The sequence below is a fragment of the Equus asinus genome, chromosome 8, assembly GCF_041296235.1.
Source record: "Equus asinus isolate D_3611 breed Donkey chromosome 8, EquAss-T2T_v2, whole genome shotgun sequence".
Taxonomy (NCBI): Eukaryota; Metazoa; Chordata; class Mammalia; order Perissodactyla; family Equidae; genus Equus; species Equus asinus.
Genome location: NC_091797.1, coordinates 35295001 through 35311688, shown reverse-complemented (window position 1 = coordinate 35311688; position 16688 = coordinate 35295001). Strand labels below are relative to the sequence as shown.

Here is a 16688-nt window from a genome sequence, read left to right as displayed (position 1 = left end):
GTGCTGGTCTAGATAACAAACACAACTCCTCTCTGCATTGCCCACACCCTGTTTTCTAAGTATGAAATAACTAGCAGAGAATGATGGTAAACCCCATCCTCGCACTAAGCACTTCATCACAGCTAGCTGCAGATTATGACATAATCACCCAAATCCAGGCCACTCATCTGACTTTAGAAATAAAGTGGAGGCAATTTCTCTTTTTTATTCAAATTCAGTTTATCTACCTTTGTTCATTTAGCTGAAAGGAATCCAGAAAAAAATACCACCACCCCTACCCCTCACTCCACAAGAGCCACGCATTAGAAGCAAGAATCCTACCTCCTGAGGCTCCTTACTACTGTAACTTCTAAATGAATGTGCCCCACCTGACTCCCAAACCTAACCGGCTCAATACTATAATGCTGAAAGTCCTAGTATATTAAGTATATTAACCAATGTTCATATGGCTCTTTACAGTATTCTGTTCCTCACTGGTATTCAGTCAGTATGCACTAGTAAGCCATACTGATTGGTAAAGAAAATTGAATAACAACTGTGATAAGCAGTAAAATTAATAAGCACTATAAATTCTAACGTATAGTCATGAGTAATACCTAGGCTATCACAATGACTAGCAATAGATGAGTTCCTGTCCTTGCAACATCTGAGACACACTTGCGGCACCACCTGCCAGGTCAGCCACATCAGGAGAAGCTTCGTGGCCAAGATGTACAGTCTTTATTCTGACATTTACAAAAATTGTCATACTGCTCATACTGCTAAAACTTCTAATGTAGACTTGTTTGGCTCTTCCTTTGCTCTTATCATTAGTGTGCTGTTATTCTTGTGGAAATAATAGTTGTGCAGTGTTTTCATATCTCTAAATTCAAGAACTTAAAATAGAATATGAAGAATAAACAGTAAGAATGAAGTGACATAGTTTGGATACATTTTTAACATTGTTTTTAAATATTATAAACATTAACATTCTGGATTCGAGGGGGAATAAGGAAGCGATGATATTAATAGTGAATCATGTTCTGGAACATTTGATATTGTACAAAAATCATGACAAGTGGTAATGCCTTTAGTATTGTGTAAGATTCAGTTCAAAGTAAACAATAATTTGCATTTCTAACACTTAAAAAAACCTGCTAATTTTGAAAAAACTCACAGGTGGCTTACTGTTGCTAGAAATGAAAATATTGGATGCAAATGATGTTCAAAGGCTGTATGGTGACAAGTTGAAAGTGCTAAGCACATTCTGTCAGTGCTAAGAATTCAAAGAAAAAATCAGCAATGATCAAGAAGAATTTACAGAACATTATGAATTAGCTTCATGCAATAAAGTATCTGAAATAATTAAGACTCTTGAATAAATTCTATTTTATCATAAAATCAACAAAACATTGAAAAAGTGCCATCAGAAGTTTGTACTATCTTCTGTGTAATTAAACAGAGCATTTTACATGCTAAATAGAAGGTTTTTAAAAGATTATAAGTAGTGAATATTATTGCAGTCTAGATAATGGTTCTGCTGGTTGCAAAATTATATACATCTACCATATGAGACAATGTTTTAGAAAACATAAATCTAGGCAATAAATCATTATCAATGAAGTTTCAACTATGTCACAAAAATGTGTTTTAATCAATCGGTTACTTAAATACTAAATTTAAGACTTATAAACTGATTTTTTCTTGATTTGAGGAACTCAATATAATATGCCCATCAGTACTCAATAAAGATGTTTTCCATGTGACATAGTTACATGATGGTACCAATGGTGCCAGTGGATGCCACAAAGAAAGTTAATGGTCTCAGCCAGAATTTTAGAAATATTTCTGGATGTTTAATTGGAACTACATAAGTCACTGTATTCAATGATTTCAGGATGATGCAGCAAAATGTTTAAATGAAATAAATCAATTTAAATATTTGCCTCAAGAAACTTTTTATTCACTGCCATACATTAAAAAAAATCAGAGAAAAATAAATAATATATCTGAAGAGGTTGGAATTGAAATCATGAAACTAGGAAGATCTGAGCATCCTCTAGTGTTAGGATGGCAAGAGCATTAGGAGATTTTATCAAACCCTTTATATTCACTTTAATAGAAATTGTGAAATGAAGGGAAAGTAGATAAATGTTTAGAAAATAAACTTTCTTTTCAGAGACTTGGCTTTAGTCACTCATATTTTAAGAGAGATGTCAATACTGTCTTAATCCTTACCAGAAAAAAAAGTTAAATATTAAAGAACCTGGATTCGTTCGACAAAAAAAAATTATTTAACATATAAAATTAAATAAAAGAAACAAAGAGGGAAAAGCAGATGAAATTATTTTTTACAAAGAAATAAGATTTGCCATTTGAAAGAAAAATGTTGACTTCAACAGAAAAAACAATTAGATTATCTCATAATTTACCGGATTACAATTGTAGTTTGATGACAAGAGTGAAAAATATAAAGAGCTTTCAGTTTTTCAATTTAATCAACTCTGAATGATGCCTACAAAGCTAACACATATAATTAACTACATTAACAAAATTTAATTGAACTAATAAAACTGTCAACTGATTAAATATGGCATTATAATAAATTATTTTTGTGACCACGTAAACAATAGATACCAAATATATAAGAATTTCACACAGAAGTACAAAAGCTAAAAAATCTAATGTAATTGCTGAAGTGAGAGGATTTACTATGTATGTTGTTAATAGACGATTTAATGGGGAAATCATTGGAAACTTTTTATGTGACTCACTTGTCGAGTCATGACTCACATAAGCACATCACTTAGCTAATTACAACTACATCAAAAAATTCCTGTCAAGAGGCTGGCCCCGTGGCTGAGTGGTTAAGTTCGCGTGCTCCACTGCAAGCTGCCCAGTGTTTCGTCGGTTCGAATCCTGGGCGCAGCGGACACGGCACTGCTCATCAAACCAAGCTAGGCAATGTCCCACATGCCACAACTAGAAGGACCCACAACTAAGAATATACAACTATGTACTGGGGGGCTTTGGGGAGAAAAAGGGAAAAAAATAAAATAAAATCTTAAAAAAAAAATTCCTGCCAAAATTTTCTAAAAATCAATAAATAATTTGGAAATTATTATGTTTTAAAAAATTATTTCTACAATTTATATCACTTGGTAAGTAGTTTTATAATAGTTTAGTTAGAGAATAAAATGGACATAATTGCTATGGACTGAATGTTTGTATCCCCACAAAATTCATATGTTGAAATCCTAACCCCCAGGTGACGGTATTAGGAGGTGGGGCCTTTAGGAGATGATTAGGTCATGAGGTGGAGGACTCACAAATGGGATTAGTACCCAGAAAGCTCTCTTGTACCTTCTACCATGTGAGGGCTCAGTAAAATGAACCAGAAGCAGATCCTCACCAGACACCAAATCTGCCAGTGACTTGATCTTGGACTTTCCAGCCTCTAGAACAGTGACAAACACATTCCTGCTGTTTATAAGCCATCCAGTCTCTAGTATTTTATTATAGCAGCCCAAACAGGCTAAGACAATAATTTAAAATTTTTTATTTGTATTTTAACTTATGTCACTGTACTGGTTGTCAAATGTTTTGAAATACTATCCTTGTTCTCACATATAGTTTGCTTGTAATAAGTGTTGATTGAATGATATCTGACATAAATACATGGAGATGACAAAGTGGACACCCAGGACAATCAAAACAAAGAGCTGAGGAAGTCTAAGAGGTTATAATCCATATTAACCTTTGCTGAGACATTTAGAAACAGAAAGCGTAAGTACATGGAGGAATATAATAGGAGAAGTCTTGTGACTTTCTCATGGTTACTCTTCCCTCTTTGGACTCTGCTGACTTGTCCATAAGGTTTTGTTTTCATTTTTATCTTTTTAGAATAATGTTTCCCAGCCACTGGCCCCATTGCTGTGAGACTCCGAGAAGACCGTTAGTTCCCTCCAAGGACAATTGAGCCACAAGATTCATTCACCTTGAGTGAAAATGTCCAAGAGGTCAACACTTCCATCTACGACAAATAAAATGGATGTTTAACCCCAGCAACACAACAGGTATAGTTACGTACACTTTCGTGTCACAAACTCTCACTGAGCCAACTTTATGCCAGGCCCATGGGACAGACAAGACACAGGCTTGGCCTCCGGGGAACTCAGGGTCTGGGGGGAGGGGAAGGGCAGAAATGTAAATAAGGATAATATAACCTATGATTGTTGTGGAGATAGGGCACTCATGAGATGACAGGTGACATTTATTGTTTATTGTTCTTTATTGCTCTGCACACTCTTCGTGTGTGAGCTCACTTCGTCTTCATAACTGGTACTATGAAGCGGCATGTCAGAACACACCCTGCTGTCAGGAAGTCCAAAAGGGCATCTCAATAACTGGACTTCTTTTTTTCCTTTGTTTGTTTTGGTTGCCACCACTAGCTCTGCTGTAGGGCTGCACATGTGTGAGCAGAATTCATGAAAATATCAAGTTCCCTAAGCAGCTCCAATTGGATGAGGTGGAGATTTCCTGAGTGACTGACTTACTGAGGGCCTGACTCAGTAAGATTACCAGGACTAGACAGAACTAGTTAGAAAAGAAACTATTTCCTGATTGCCTGTGGGGAAAAAGAAACTTCAGTCTTTAGGTGGAATAGCATGGATGGGCTCCAACACAAGAAATGAAAGTGAAGGCAGAGCATTCTCCTGAAGAGGGGCAGACAGAGGGCACCATCCACTCCCACAGGGGAGCTCTCCAACAGACCTTGCAGGGAGTCTCCTGTCCCAGAATCTACTCCTTATTCTGCTGTCCCCACCCTGCTTGAAAGAAATAAGGAGGATGGTCAGGGAGGGAGTCAAACAGGTTGAGGACAGGACAATGTGTGCCCTCACTGACTGGGTCCCAGGGTTCAGCATTAACACAGGGTCAACTCCAATTACTTAGCTGAATCTTTGTCTAAAATTCTAGGAAGGGAGGGGTGAAATGGAATAGTGTCTCTTTCAGCTCCTTAGAAGGTTTCACATTAGAGTGGGTAAAACTGTTTCCTTTCTCTTTTCTGGGGTTCTTCCATCTCTCCCAGGTTAACCACTTCGTGTTGCAGCAGGTAGAAGATCTCAGGCAAAACCCAGGCTGTTCCTCCCCCCCTCCCCCCTCCCCCCCTTCTTTCTTCACCATGTGTCGTGTTCAGGAAGAATTCTCTTGGTATTGACTTTGGAGGAGGAAAAGTCAGACAACGACTGACTCACACCTCTATTACATATCTACACATTGTACCTGAGGAGACAGGAGAAAAGTGGAAAGGAGGGAACAATATATATTGCTCAGTAGGCTTGAGAAAGGAAACAAAACAATTTTTATTCATTCTGCTCTTACTAAATACATCTTTCACCTCACTTTTTCCTCCTAAGCAACCACTACATTTCTTTTTGGTTTTTTTTCCATGAGAAAGACTGTCCCTGAGCTAAGATCTTCCTCGTTTTTGTGTATGGGACTCCCCCACAGCATGGCTTGATGAGCGGTGTGTAGGTCCGTGCCCAGGATCTGAACCTGCGAACCCCAGGCCACCAAAGCAGAAGGTGCAAACTCAACCACTGCACCACCAGGCCAGCCTCCACGTTTCTTATTAGATCACATTTAGCTACCTGAGAGTGACAAAGGCTCATGAGACTGGTGGGCCTTTGTACACTGTTCGCTTATATGGTTTCCCAAGTTGCTTCCCAAAGCCATCCTTGGCCACACTGGGGGAGAATAGAGAAAGCACTATTATTATACTAGATAGTGGGATTGCAGATGAGTTTTTTCTTTTCCATTTAAAAAAATTGTTTTATTGTTGTTGTTATAATGATGTGCAATCACAAAAATTGAGATGGAAAAAGACTTGATTTGGATTTTCATAATGCAAAGAAAAAAGCAATAAAAGCAATACAAGGATTTACATGTATTATCCAATATAATCTACTTATAATTCTGTGAAGTCATCAGATATTATTATCCCAGCTTAACTAACAAATGTTAGGAATGAGACAAGGAAGTACCCAGCCCGAGATCACACAGTCAGTGGAACCCAGGTCCTCTGACACCTGGCCCAGTGCTCCATCCACTATGGCAGCTTGAGTCGGGGGGGGGGGGGCCTCAGAGATCAGGTGGTTGATCCCCTCAAAATGTCAAAATTTTCTACACAACGTCAAGAATTTGTGGCTGGATCGCTTAATGATGGAGAACTACCTCCTTAACAAGGAAGCTCAATCTTACGTTGTCTAATTTAAAACAAACAAACAAACAAACAAACCTTACACTGAGCTGAATTCTGTCTCCCTGAAGCTTCTACTGAAATGAGCAATTTCTGATCTCTATGGTTGAATAGAATAAGTATAATTCTTCATATAATAGCCCTTGAAATATTTGAAATCTCTGTAGACATCAGCAAGCTATATTGTATGAAAATAAATGGCTGTTTTCAGTAGGAAAATTAGTCCAAATGTCCTAGCCTACCATTACCAGAAACAAGAAGCTCTCCCTAACTACTTTTTTGGGGAATTGTATTAATTTAATAACTCAGATTATATTTATTTGGGCCTTAACATCTACCAGGCACTGGGGATGCAGCAATGAGCAACTCAAATGTGCTCTGTGGGTTTCTGTACTGAAGAGTTGAGCTGGAAAGATAGGCATTTGGAATATAGAGCAAGGACACCTACCCTATGCTGGGAGCAGCTCAGGATGTCCTCCCTGAGGAGGTGACATTTGAACTGAGCCCTGAGGAAGAACAGGAGTTGACAGAGGAGGTGTGGTTTATATAGAGGGAAACAGCTGGGGAGACGTTCTGGATATTCGACTGTGTGGCAGGTTCACAGGACTGACCAAGACCAGGGAAGTTGGAGGCAGCTGCAGCGTGGCGCTGAAGAGTGTAGACCTCAACCTGGACCACCTAGATTCATTTCCTCCACCACCCACCAACTGTGTGACCTGCACTAGTTACTTACCCACTGTGCACTGCAGTTTCCTCCTCTGTGAGATGGGTGGTATTTTAGGGGTGTGGTGAGGATTGGTTTAGTTGATAAATGTGAAGTACTTAGAACAGTGCCTGGTACATAGCTGATGCTCAACCAACATTTGGAGGGAAAGAAAATAGGATAGAGACAGGAGGCTGATGATAGAGGCTGGGCCCTGTGAGCGCCCCGCTCCCCCGCCCCCACCACCACCACCCCTGCTAGCATGGTAAACATAGCAATGTGGCTTTCCAGTTTTCCCAGCACCATTTGTTGAAAAGACTTTCTTTTCTCCATTGTATGCCCTCAGCTCCTTTGTCGAAGATTAGCTGTCCATAGATGTGTGGTTTTATTTCTGGGCTTTCAATTCTGTTCCATTGATCTGTGCCCCTGTTTTTGTACCAGTACCATGCTGTTTTGATTAGCTTTGTAGCATGTTTTCAAGTCAGGGATTGTGGTGCCTCCAGTTTTGTTCTTTTTTCTCAGGATTGCTTTAACAATTCAGGGTCTTTTGTTGCCCCACATGAATTTTAGGATTCTTTGTTCTAATTCTGTAAAGAATGTCATTGGGATTCTGATTGGGATTGCGTTGAATCTGTAGATTGCTTTAGGTAGAATGGACATTTTAACTATTTTTATTCTTCCAATCCATGTACATGGAATCTCTTTCCATCTCTTTATGTCGTCATCCATTTCTTTCCGAAAGGCCTTGTAATTTTCATTGTATAGGTCTTTCACTTCCTTAGTTAAATTCACCCTGAGGTATTTTATTCTTTTTGTAGCGATTGTGAATGGTATTGTGTTCTTGAGTTCTTTTTCTGTCACTTCGTTATCAGAGTATAGAAATGCTACTGATTTATGCAAATTCACTTTATACCCTGCAACTTTGCTGCAGTTGTTGATTACTTGTAACAGTTTTCCAATGGATTCTTTGGGGTTTTCTATGTATAAGATCATGTCGTCTGCAAACAGCGAGAGTTTCACTTCTTCCCTTCCTATTTGGATTCCTTTTATTCCTTTTTCTTGCCTGATTGCTCTGGCCAGGACCTCCAGTACTACGTTAAATAAGAGTGGTGATAGAGGGCATCCTTGTCTCGTTCCTGTTTTCAGGGGGATGGCGCTCAGTTTTTGCCCATTGAGTATGATGTTGGCTATGGGTTTGTCATACATGGCCTTTATTATGTTGAGGTAGTTCCCTTCTATGCCCATTTTGTTCAGAGTTTTTATCATAAATGGCTGTTGGATCTTGTCAAATGCTTTCTCTGCATCTATTGAGATGATCATATGGTTTTTATTCCTCAGTTTGTTGATGTGGTGGATCACATTGATTGATTTGTGGATGTTGAACCATCCCTGTGTCCCTGGTACGTATCCCAATTGATCACAATGTATGATCCTTTTGATAAATTGCTGAATTTGGGTTGCCAAAATTTTGTTGAGAATTTTTGCATCTATGTTCATCAGCGATATTGGCCCTTAGTTCTCTTTTTTCATGCTGTCCTTGTCAGGCTTTGGTATCAGCATGATGTTGGCCTTGTAGAATGTGTTAGGAAGTGTTCCATCCTCCCTAATTTTTTGGAATATCTTGAAAAGGATAGGTATTAAATCCTCTCTGAAAGTTTGGTAGAATTCCCCAGGAAAGTCATCTGGTCCCAGGGTTTTATTCTTTGGGATGTTTTAGATTGCTGTTTCAATCTCTTTCCTTGTGATTGATCTGTTCAAATTGTCTGCTTCTTCTTGACTGAGCTTTGGGAGATTGTAGGAGTCCAAGAATTTATCCATTTCCGCTAGGTTATCCGTTTTGTTGACTTATAGTTTTTTGTAGTATTCTCTTATAATCCGTTGTATTTCTGTGGAGTCTGTTGTTATTTATCCTCTTTCATTTCTGATTCTGCTTATTTGAGCTTTCTCCCTTTTTTTCTTTGTAAGTCTGGCTAGGGGTTTGTCAATTTTATTTATCTTCTCAAAGAACCAGCTCTTTGTTGCATTGATCCTTTCTACTGCCTTTTTTGTTTCAATAGCATTTATTTCTGCTCTGATTTTTATTATTTCTCTCCTTCTGCTGACTTCGGGCTTTGTTTGTTCTTCTTTTTCTAACTCAGTTAGGTGTAGCTTAAGATTGCTTATTTGGGAATTTTCTTGTTTGTTAAGATGTGCCTGCATTGCAATGAATTTTCCTCTAATACAGCTTTTGCTGTATCCTATATGAGTTGGTATGGCATGTTATCATTTTCATTTGTCTCCAGGTATTTTTTGATTTCTTCTTTAATTTCTTCAATGATCCATTGCTTGTTCAATAGCATATTGTTTAGTCTCCATATCCTTGTGCCTTTTTCAGCTTTTTTCTAGTAATTAATTTCTAGCTTTATAGCATTACGATTGGAGAAGATGCTTATTATTTCAATTTTTTTAAATTTGTAGAGGCTTGCCTTGTTTCCCAACATATAGTCTATCCTCGAGAATGTTCCATGTGCACTTGAGAAGAATGTGTATTCTGCTGTTTTGGGATGAAGTGTTCTATATATGTCTATTAAGTCCAATTGTTTTAGCTTTTCGTTTAGCTCCACTGTTTCCTTGTTGATTTTCTGTCTGGATGATCTGTCCATTGATGTGAGTGGGGTGTTGAGGTCCCCTACTATTATTGTGTTATTTTTGAGATCTTCTTTTAGGTTTGTTAATAGTTGCTTTATGAACTTTGGTGCTCCTGTGTTGGGTGCATACATGTTTATAAGTGTTATTTCTTCTTGATGAAGTGTCCCTTTGATCATTATATATTGTCCCTCTGTGTCTCTCTTTACCTGCCTTATTTTGAAATCTGTTTTGTCTGATATAAGTATTGCGACACATGCTTTCTTTTGTTTGCTATTAGCTTGGAGTATTGTCTTCCACCCCTTCACTCTGAGCCTGGGTTTGCCCTTGGGGCTGAGGTGTGTTTCCTGGAGGCAACAAATTTTTGGATCTTGTTCTTTAATCCATTTTGCCACTCTGTGTCTTTTTATTGGAGAGTTCAATCTGTTTACATTGAGGGTGATTATTGATGTATGAGGGCTTAATGCTGTCATTCTGTCGCTCACTATCCAGTTTTCCTATGTTACCTTTGTTTCTCATCCTGGGTGTTTTAGCCTACCCATTGACTTCTGCAATTTCTTACGCTGGGTTTCTTAGATTTTTCCTTATTTATGTTTTGTGTCTCTGTTCTGTTTTTTAGTTTATTGGCTACCCTGAAGTTTGTATTCAGAATCTCATGTATAATATAGTCCATTTTCTGGTGGTCGCTTACTTCCTTGGCCTAGACTAATTTAGTCCCTTTCCTCTTCCCCTCCTAAATTATTATTTTCATCTCTTATTCCAACTCGTGTTGTGAGTTTATGATTAGAGTGATAAGATTGTCTTTGCTTTGGTGGTTTCCTTCTCTTTATCCTAACGCTATAGCTGAATATTTGCTATCCTATTCTGATTCTATGTATTTGTCTCCCTACTCTGTGATTTGTGACCCCTTTCTCCCTTTTCTTCTTTTTTCAGGTATGAGAGCCTTCTTGAGGATTTCTTGTAGTGGAGGTCTTTTGGTTACAATCCCTTAGCTTTTGTTTGTCTGGAAAAGATTTAATTTCTCCCTCATATCTGAAGGATATTTTTGCTGGATAGAGTATTCTTGGCTGAGGATTTTTATCCTTTAAAGTTTTTATTATGTCATCCCATTCTCTCCTAGCTTGCAAGGTTTCTGTAGAGAAATCCCCTGAAAGTCTGATAGGAGTTCCATTGTAGGTTATTTTCTTCTGCCTTGCTGCCCTGAGTATTCTTTGTTTCTCATTCATTTTTGCCATTTTTACTACTATATGCCTTGCAGTAGGTCTTTTTAAATTGACAAATCTAGGAGATCTGAAAGGTTCCTCTACACACATTTCTCCCTCAATCCCTATATTTTGGAAAGTTTCTTCTATTGTTTCTTGGAACACACTTTCTGTTCCATTTTCCTTTTCCACGCCCTCAGGGATTCCGATAATTCTTAAATTGGATTTCCTCATTGAATCCGCTATTTCTCTGAGATTTTCTTCATTTCTTTTAATTCTTAGTTCTCTTTCTTCTTCTGTCTGGAGCCATTCAGCCTGTCTATCTTCGATTATGCTAATTTGCTCCTCTGTGGTGTCTACACAGGCATTCAGGGAATCTGTATTCTGTTTTATCTGAGCCATTGTATTTTTCATCTCTAGTATTTCTGATTGATTCTTCTTTATAGTTTCAATCTCTTTTGTGAAGTAACTCCAGAACTTGTTGACTTGTTTCTCTATAGTTCCCTTTACCTCATTGAGTTTTTTGATGATAGCTACTCTGAACTCATTTTCACTTAGTTTACCTATTTCCAAGTCCTCAGGACTTAATTGTGTGATTTTATTGTTTTCCTTCTGGTCTGGAGCTTTTATAAATTGCTGGTGGTAGAGGAGTGGTTTTTGTGCATGATACTATTTTTGGTCGCAATTACAGCCTTTCGCCACTAGATGGGGATCGAGAGCCACGCATTCTGAGCCCTCCGCCTTCAGTCACGATGGCGCAGGCAGTGTGGGTTGGGGGAGGAGAGGCACTTTCTCTCCTGTGCAGACCTGGATTCCGATCAGCTCTCGCTTTCTGGTGTCCCGGGGCCCTGGCTTGATGGGGTCCCCACACACAAAAGCTTTCCCCCATTAGCAGGTTTCCACTGCACGAGCAGTGGGAGTCCTGGACTGTCCCACCGACGCCTGACCCCTACCCTGCTACCTCCCTCACCCCCGGTAGTGATCCCAGTCTCTAGGGGAGGGAGCGAAGTTCTCTCTTACCCCATTCCAGCTCCTCTGAGGGTGGCTCCAGCCTCTCCGCCCTCCATCGTTTGGCTGCTGTGGGTCTCTGCTGATCTCTGTATTATTAGAATTATTGGTTGAAATTCAGTTGTTCCTTTTTGGTTGTAGTTTGGAGGGGAGAGAGTCCCGGGTGAGCTCACTCCACATGTTGCTGACATCACCTACCTCTCACCTATATTCAAGTTTTTAATCATTATGTTATATGGCTGAAACTAACAGAATGTTATATGTCAATTATATCTCAATAAAAATAAACATGCAATATAAAGATAACCAGAAAATCCCCACATATTTGGAAATTAATCAACATACTTTAAACCCATGGGTCATCATAGCTTAAAGAAGAAATCACAAGAAAAATTAAAACTCTCTTTAATGGAATGAAAATATAGTAAGATTTTGTGGGATGCAGCAAAAGTGGTGTTCAGAGGGAAATTTATAACATTAAATGGATAACAAGAGACTGTTATAAACAACTTAAGCAAATAGATTTTGTAACTGATATGAAATGGACAAATTTCTTTAAAATCACAAATTACCAAACTGTATTAAGAAAAAATAGGAAACCTAAATAATCCTGTGTGAATTAAAGACATTAAATTTATCATTTAAAATTATTCCACAAAGAAAACTCCAGGCTCAGACGGCTTCATTGGTGAAGTCTATCACTTAAGTATTAGCATCAGTCCTCCACAAACTCTTGGAGACAATAGAGGAGGAAGAAACACTTTCCAAATCATTTTATGAGGCTAGTATAATGCTGATACCAAAACCAGACAAAGATATCAAATGGCAATTTCAGAATAATGTCTTTCCTAAATCCTTAAGGAAATGTCAGCAAATAGAATCCAACACATTGTGACCACGTAAGTTTTATCTCAGGATGCAAGTTTGGATGAATATATAGACATCAATCTAATGTATCATATAAAAGAATAAAGAACAATAAACAGAGGATCATCTCCATGCAGAAAAATCATTTAAAACATTCAACACCCATTTATGAGAAAATCTCTCATCAAACCAGGACCAAGAGGCCAGTTCTTCAATTTGACAAAGGGAATCGATGAAAAACCTACAACTGACATACTTTATGGCGACACTGAATACCTTCTACATAAGGAACAAGGCAAGGATGTTGACTCTCACCATTTCTATTAAACATTGTACTAGAGGTCCCAGCCAGAGTATTAATGCAAGAAAAATAACAGGTTTAAGATTATGGTGTAGGAAGACCCTGAACTCACCCTCTCCGACAGACACATCAAATTTACAGCTATGTATGGAATAATTTTCCTCTGAAAAGAACCTGAGAACCAGATGAACAGCACCTCCACAACAAAAGACAAAAGAGGGCATCAAGACATGTAGGAGAGCCAGAGACATGGTCTCACCCAGGACCCCTCACCAGTGCAGTGACCCACAACTGGGAAGGGATCCCAGAAATACAGAACTTTCTCTGGAGGAGTGAAGGAACTCTGCCCCACAGCAGGAACCCTGACCCTTGGGTCCAGCAGCAGAATAATGAGCCCTCAAAACATCTGGTTTTGAAAATCAACAGGGGTTAAGTCCAGGAGAACTACAGGACAGCAGAGAATGGAGAACCAGCTCAAAAAAGGCCCATTCGCAGAACCACTCACCCTGAGATACAGCTCAAAAGCAACAGTTGAAAAGTGCCTAGACCATAAGTGAGGGAGACTCACTTGCTAATCCTAAAGCAGCTGCCAGAGAGGCAGGAAGCTGCAGTGACTTTCTCTAGAGATGGATGTGCTGGTGGGCTCCATTTTTACAATCTCATTCTAACTTGCTGGTGATGGACCTGGTGGGCTCTGTTTTTGGTGCCTGCCCCCTAACCCGCTAGCACTTGTGGGTGTTTTCCATGCCCTGCCCACCCCACACAATAGTCACACCACAATAGGACCCAGTGAGTGCCCCACATTCCGTACATCCCACACTGCAGCCACAGCCCTGCCACAATAGATAGGCATGACTACATGAGGGATGCCCCTTGAGCACCTGGCTCTAGAAGCCAGGAGTGATTGTGCTTCTGGGCCCCAAGAATCATCTCCTGCACTAGACCACTCCTTCAAGACTGGGAGAGGAAACCACTTTACCTAAGACATCCAGACAAATACAGAGAGTGAGGCAAAGTGAGGAGAAAAAGGAATATGTTCCAAACCAAAGAACAAGACAAATCCCCAGAAAAAGACCTTAGTGAAACAGAGACAAGAAACTTACCTGATAAAGAAAGAGTTCAGAGTAATGGTCATAAAGGTGCTCAGTGAACTCAGAAGAAGAATGGATGAACACAGTGAGAATGTCAACAAAGAGATAGAAAATATAAGAAACTGCCAAACAGAAGTTATAACTGAGCTGGAAAATACATTAGAGGGGTTCAACAGCAGACTGGATGAAGGAGACACACAAATCAGTGACCTGGAAGATAAAGCAATGGATCTCACCCAGACAGAGTGGAAAAATGAAAAAGAATTTTAAAAAGTAGAGATACCTTAAGACACCTCTGAGACAACATCAAGTAGAATAATGTTTGCATGATAGGGGTCCCAGGAGGAGAAAAGTCCAGAAAAATTCATTGAATGGCTGAAAACTTCCCTAATGGGAGGAGGGAAACAGACATCGAGGTTCAGGAAGCCCAGAGAGTTCCAAACAAGATGAACTCAAAGAGAACCACATCAAGACACATTATAATTAAAATGGTAAAAGTTAAGGATAAACAGAGAATCTTAAGAGCAGCTAGAGAAAAAACAACTTATTATGTACAAGGGAAACCCCAAAAGGCTACCAGCAGATTTTTCAGCAGAAACTTTGCAGAACAGAAGGGAGTGGCATGACATAGTCAATGTGCTGAAAGGAAAAAACTTCCACCAAGAACTCTCTACCTGGCAAGGTTATCATTCAGAATTGAAGGAGAGATTAAAAGTTTTCCAGATAAGCAAAAGCTAAAGAAGTTTATCACCATTAAGCCAACCTTACAAGAAATGTTAAAGGAACTTCTATAAGCTGAAAAGACACTATTTAATAATAAGAAAACATATGAAAGTAGTACTCTCACTGGAAAATGTAAATACATAATAAAGGTAGTGGATCAATCACTTATAAAGCAAGTATGAAGGTCAAAATAGAAAAATAGCAAAATTAACTAAAATTACAATAGTTAATTAAAGGATTAATAAAATAAAAAGATGTAAAATGTGTCATCAAAAATATAAAATGTGGATGGGGGATTAAAATGTAAAGCTTTGGAATGTCTTCAAATTTAAGTTGCTATCAACTTGAAAGAGACAGGTACATCCCTAAGGTACTATATGTGAACATCATGGAAACCACAAAGAAAAAACTTAGAGTAAATACACAAAAGAAAATGAGAAATGAATGTAAACATAACACTAAAGAAAGCTATGAAACCACAAGGGAAGAGAGAAAGAGAAAAAAAGGAACAAAGAGGAACTCCAAAAAAGCAGCCAGAAAACAAATAACAAAATGGCCATAAGTACATACCTATCAATAATACTTTAAATGTAAATGGACTAAATTTGCCAGTCAAAGGACACAGAGTGGCTGAATGAATTTAAAAAAAAAGACCCAACTGTATGCTGCCACCAAAGACTTGCTTCAGAAGTAAGGACACACACAGACTGAACATGGATCACTGGAAAATGGTATTCCATGCAAATGGAACAAAAAGAAAGGTGATGTAGCTATACTCATATCAGACAAAATAGACTTTAAAACAAAGACTGTATTAAAAAGACAAAGAAAGGCACTATATAATGATAAAAGGATCAATCCAGCAAGAAGATATAACGTTTATAAATATATATGCACCCAACATAGGACTACCAAAATATGTAGAGCAAATATTAACAGACCTAAAGGGAGAAATGTAATAATGGTAGGGAACTTTAACACGCCACCTACAGCAATGGGTAAATCCAGACAAAATCAATAAGTAAATATCAGCCTTACATGACACACTAGACCAGATAGACTTAATAGACATATACAGAACATTCCATCCAAACGCAGTAGAATATACATTCTCCCAAGTGCATATGGAACATTCTCCAGGATTGATCACATGCTGGGCCACAAAACACGTCTCAATAAAATCAAGAAGACTTAAATCATGTCAAGCATTTTCTCCAACCACAATGATATAAAACTAGAAATCAGTTACAATAAGAAAACTGGAAAAACCACAAAAACATGGAAAGTAAACAACATGCTACTGAACCAGTGGGTTATCAAAAATTACTTAGTGACAAATGAAAATGGAAATATGACATATCAAAATCTATAGGATGCACCAAAGGCAGTTTTAAGAGGAAGTTCATAGAAATATAGGCTTACCTCAAGAAACAAGAAAAATCTCAAACAAGCAATCTACCTTTACACCTAAAGGAAGCTAGAAAAAGAAGATTAAATGAAACTCAAAGTTAGTAGAAGAAAGAAAATAAGATCAGAGTAAAAATAAATGGAATAGAGGCAAAAGGACAATAGAAAAGATCAATGAAACTAAGAGCTGGTCTTGGAAAAGATAAACAAAATCGACAAACTGTTGGTTAGACTGAGCAAGAAAAAAAAAGACAGAGCTCAATAAATAAAACTAGAAATTAAATAGAAGAAGTTACAATAGATACCACAGAAATACAAAAGATTATAAAAGAGTACTATGAACAATTATATGCCATCAATTTGGACAACCTGGAAAAAAACTGGGTAAATTCCTAGAAACATACAATCTTCCAAGACTGAATCATGAAGAAACAGAAAACCTGAGTAGACCAATTACTAGTGAGGAGATTGAAGTAGTAATCAAAAAACTCCCAACAGACAAAAACAGGACAAGAGGGCTTCA

The 16688-nt window shown here is 38.2% G+C and overlaps 1 protein-coding gene and 1 long non-coding RNA gene across 6 annotated transcripts in view; both read left to right on the top strand.

Moving 5' to 3' along the window:
• Positions 1-16688, top strand: part of LOC106836370 (saoe class I histocompatibility antigen, A alpha chain-like) — a 299619-nt gene that overhangs the window by 114112 nt on the left and 168819 nt on the right. The gene's annotated exons all lie outside the window — the stretch shown is intronic.
• Positions 1-16688, top strand: part of LOC123287570 (uncharacterized) — a 37317-nt gene that overhangs the window by 11400 nt on the left and 9229 nt on the right. For both annotated transcript variants that reach the window (XR_011505541.1, XR_011505542.1), the window contains one exon: positions 3883-4055. This is a non-coding gene — a long non-coding RNA (uncharacterized lncRNA). The remainder of the gene's footprint in view (positions 1-3882; positions 4056-16688) is intronic.